Raw genomic sequence first — 4,849 nt, 5'->3', positions numbered from 1 at the left:
GTGTTTGGAAAAAGTTAGGTTTTCCATCAGTGAAACATTAAAAATAATCACAGTATTAGCATGCTGTTACAGTGGAACTTTAATGAGGATATATTGCCAATTGTCTTGCTTTACTGGTGTGTGTTAGAATAACGTGCAAAAAAGTTAAAAAATTATTCCCCTGCTTAAGATCAGAAAAACGTAGAGATTTTCCGGAAAGCTTTTTTCTGCACAGTACTCAATTAAAGCCTGTTAGGTTAGAACACTACAGTAATGGCTTAGTAGTCTTTCACACAATGTAATTTTCCCACTCTTGTACAGCAGGGTGAATTAACAAGGATTTTATGAAGGAATGTTGTATTAGGTTGGTTTTTTAAAATTTTCATCCTGGTGGTGGATCCATAAAAGGCAAACACACTTTGTCAAAGCAGCTAGCGAGTAGGCAAACAATACGTCTGGAAAAACAGCAGATAGTTACCTTTCCAATATTAACAGCTAACTTCTGCCTTTGTTTTGGTGTGCTCAATACAGCACATACATAGTGGCCTCAGTCTGAAAGGTTAAAAGGCTAGTGGTATCTATTCCCTTCACTGCCCTTCTGTGACTTGGAGATGTTCACCATGCATCACATAAAAAGCATGCTGTCTCTGGGAAAGATGCTGGTGGTTTTTGCTTCTCGTCATGGTGTATCAGTGAACCTGCTTGATGCTGTGAGTTAGACAGTCTAGATTTTGAAAAGTAGAATTACTCTACTATTACTGTAGAATTACTATCACATTTCCAATAAAGTAACTTTCTAAAAACTCCCATTGTTTGTGCTACAGAACTTATATCTGCTCATATACCCTGTATCAACTCCAGTGCTGTGGTCACTTGGAATTATTCTCACAAATGCTACCCTTATCACCACTTTCCTACAAAATTGGGAAATATTTCCTACATTATGGGACTTGGTGGGAATCAGGCTCAGGTCTCTTAAGTCCCAGCCTTACGTACTACTTGTAGAGTTGAACCTTTCTTTCCTATGAGGTAGAGGCATGCTTTGTTGTATTTTCCATGAGGCTACATACAAAATTCAGTTTTGGTCAGCATCTGTGTGTTTCAGCCATGGTGTATGTCTTGTAGTCTGCAGATTGGCTTGAATTCCTCTTACTTGCTTTTATTAATTTATTTTTTAACTGTATATCCACCGTTTTGATGCACTTGAAACTGCTTTGCTTGATAGGTTTATGACAATTTTCTGAAAGGAAAATAGCAGCAGTATGATCTGTGGCAGCAGCAATTCTGAGTCCTTAGTAGTGCTGAAGAATCAATAGGAACGAGGCTTTACTGCATGGCATCTTCAGATGGGAGAGGAGGGGGGATTGTTGTGAGATTGCCATAGAAACTCTTGTGGAGGATGTATAAATCATCTTGCCTTGTTTATTCTCATCTAATAACAAGGGAATTTCTACAGCCAGATACTTCAAATCAGGCATGGTTTTGGCAGGCTCCTTTCATCTTTCTGAGGCAAGTAGCATATTTCTAATTCAAAGAGTGGCATCTGGAAGGAGTGCAGCCAGTGATTTGGTATGATTTGCTTGGAGGAGGTGGAGATAGCAAGGGGGCACAGCAGTGGCCTTGGTTATGAGAGACATGTCCATGCTGCAGTCATACAGGCATACCCAGGTGAATTTTAAAATACCTCACCCGAGCCTTGGCTGCAGCCTGAGAGGTCACAGCCAAGTGCTTGGCTTTGCCCAGGGCACTGTGGATATCCACAGTATCCCAGGACATTGTGGTGTCAGAGCCCATGTGTGCTGGAGGGCCATGGCTCTAGGGGAATGCTCGTGTTGTGGGAGGCTCTTGTGGTGTGAAGGTCCTGCCCTCCCCCTTGGCAGCTCCTGCAAGGCATGCAATGTCCTTGGAGGGAGTAGCGGGATGTTGGAGAGGAGGTGAAGCCTAGGTCCGTGAGACCCAAGGGGAGCTGAGCAGGCAGAGGTGCGGCAAGGAGATGGAAAAGAGGAGGTCTCAGCCCTTCCTCTCTCTCATTCTCATCCTATTGATCAAACAGAAATAAATGGTCTCTCTCTGGTGTCCACTCCTGTAGAGGGTGCTGGAGCAGCAAAAAAATTCTTGAAAATTCAAGTTATGGAGAAGATAGAGGGAAAATATGCAATCTAGTCAGAAGCTAATTGTGTATCAAAGCATGTAGGCTTCATGACTAGTGGGGTGCAGTATCTGGTGCACCTTGGTCACACCAGAATGAAGCTGAAGAGTTGGGTTCCGTAGACAGCTACATAGTAATATCCCATGTGTGGGTGTTGTTGCTAGTCTTCCATTTGAAAGAAAATTGTTTCCATACTTTAAACAAATAAATACATAGTAACAATCTTTAAATAACATGCTTTGCACTGTTTTGATTTCTGAGTTGTGCCCTCTGGCAGTTGCCAGTAAGGCAATGCTGTCCCAATATATCTCTTGCCCTTTCCTAGTCTGTGTAGCTATGAAGCCCTCGTTTTTTCTTCTGATCAGTGTCTAAGGTGACACTTTGGTTAACAGTAATGAAACTAAAAACCTGTAAGGCAGGAGTGCAAGAATTAGTTTAACAAGCAAACAGGTTAGAGAACCTCAGTCTTATTGCCACATGTTCTTCATTCTTCAACAGTCCTTCTTTATTTGGATATATCATCTAATTAAGCTATAAACCAGTAGCAAGCTTAACTTCCAACCCAGTCCAGTGCAACCATTAGTCTTCCTATACAGCTGTGGCATGAATATAGCTATCATATATGGCATGGAATGATTGTTTTAGGCACTAAGTATTCACATACAGTGGTTGTGGGTTTTTGTTTTTTCATACCTAGGCCAGATTTTTGGCTGCTTCATACAGCATAGGTTAACACATGAATGCACTGCACATTTTTTCAAGACTTGTATACTTACAGCAGACTTTCTTAAAAAAAAAAAAAAAAAAATCTATAATTTTGTAATTCTTATGTAAGAATTACCTACTTATGCCTGAGTGTCCAGTAATATTTGTTCAGAATTGAGAAATTCAATCTTTTATTTATATATGTAGGAAATCTCTTTTTTTTTTTTTTTTAATTTTATTTCTTGGTAACAAAAACTATTGAATATTAGCAAAAATATGCTTTCCCCACATGAAAAAATATTTGTAAGAAAATACTTTAGTTTGTGTTCCCAACATTATTGAGTTGTGTCTTCTATGCTTATGTTGAGGAAGAAGAGAACACCATCACAAAAGGATTGAAGAATTCAGTATTTAAAAAAAAAAAAAAAAAAAAAAAAGTTAAATGTTCTCTACAGCCTTTCATGCAGGAAGAAAATGATCAAAACCTGCTGAAATAAATTAGATCAATTTAGAAGACGTTCACTCCACTGAAAAATGGCTTGCGTTTTTGAAAATTAGAATACTAAATAAATGGAAGAATCAAGTATACTTCTGCTGCAGCAGCAATCTAAAGAATATAGTGAGAGGATGTACATTTATTTTTGGATGAGAATGGAAATCTTATATATAATTTTTGTCGATGTAAGCCATCTGAACTTCCTCAGTTCTGGTTTCCAGTGAATGGTATTCCACTTCCCCATTAAAAGATTATGTGCACAGAAGTTTATGGGTTATTCTGTATTGGCCTCAGAATAATCAAGTACACTTAATGCTACCCAGAACAATTCCTCTCCTCTAGTCTTTTCAGACATGCATTCTTTGTTGGCTCATGAACAGTTGCTTTTAATCACATTTTGAGGTAGTGTAATAAACATGAATATAATATTATTATTCCTTACTGCAGGCTATCTTGGAAGTTCTGATCAATACGGCTGGCTTTTGTATACCTAAGGAAGGGAAACGACTCCAAAGAAACAATGCCTCAGTGCCAAATCAGCCTGCAGGGCAGTAGGATAATCTGATTTCACAAACTCATGATTGCTTTTTACGATTTCAGCTCACATTTGTCAAAAGCAAAGAGGACTTCTGTCCTATTGAATTTTCAGTTGTCTGTACTGCCTCCATCACAAAGTCCCATAATTAGATGATTTTTGCTGTGACCATAATTCCTGTTACAAAGTATCTATGTTTGATTGCCATGGTTAAACTCCATTGCTTAAAATTAATCTTGACAGTGAAGTAGTCTTTCTTCCTGCATGTGAATGAGGACAATGGATAGCAATAGAATGGAAAGTTGATGAGTGAGACAAGTTGGAAGCCTACTTTGCTGTAACATGCCCATTTAGTATATTATTTCTATCTCTATAGCACTGCAAGCCCCACAAGCTGGATTCTGCCTTACTATGTACTGTGCAAATGAAGAGTAAGATTTGTGTCCCTTAATAATTGAGATTTTACTGGTTTTAAAATGCCAAAATGCTAACTGGAAGGAGGAAAACTTCAGTCTGTGAATGCTACTTATGGATATGCTTATAACATGCAACTAAGCAGCAGCCACATGATTTCTGTAGTAAGCCATGAGAAGTTTCTGACCTCTCAGGAATTTTTGAAAACAGTATTGAAATCTCTGACCTTGAAGCTTTGGTTCAGTTTTTGACCATTGCTTTAAAGTACTTTCTCTTTTTCTGGTAGGTTTGTCGGCCGCCAAATTGCTGTCTGAGTCTGGGGTCAGCGTGGTCGTTCTTGAGGCCCGGGATAGAGTTGGAGGAAGGACATTCACTGTCAGGGTAAGTGCTTCATGAGATGCTGGACTCTCACTTGTGCTGATCTACAGTGTGGCAAATGTCACTCCTATCTTCCAGAAGAGTAAGAAGGAGGAACCAGGGAATTATAGGCCAGTCAGCCTGAACTCAGTTCCTGTGAAAGTAATAGAGCAACTAGTCCTGGACACCGTTTCCAGGCACATGTAGGACTAGA

This window comes from Nestor notabilis, unplaced genomic scaffold (assembly GCF_000696875.1).
Source record: "Nestor notabilis isolate BGI_N333 unplaced genomic scaffold, ASM69687v1 scaffold9840, whole genome shotgun sequence".
Taxonomy (NCBI): domain Eukaryota; kingdom Metazoa; phylum Chordata; class Aves; order Psittaciformes; family Psittacidae; genus Nestor; species Nestor notabilis.
The sequence above is the reverse complement of the archived record's forward strand: the minus strand, read 5'-3'. Positions refer to the sequence as shown.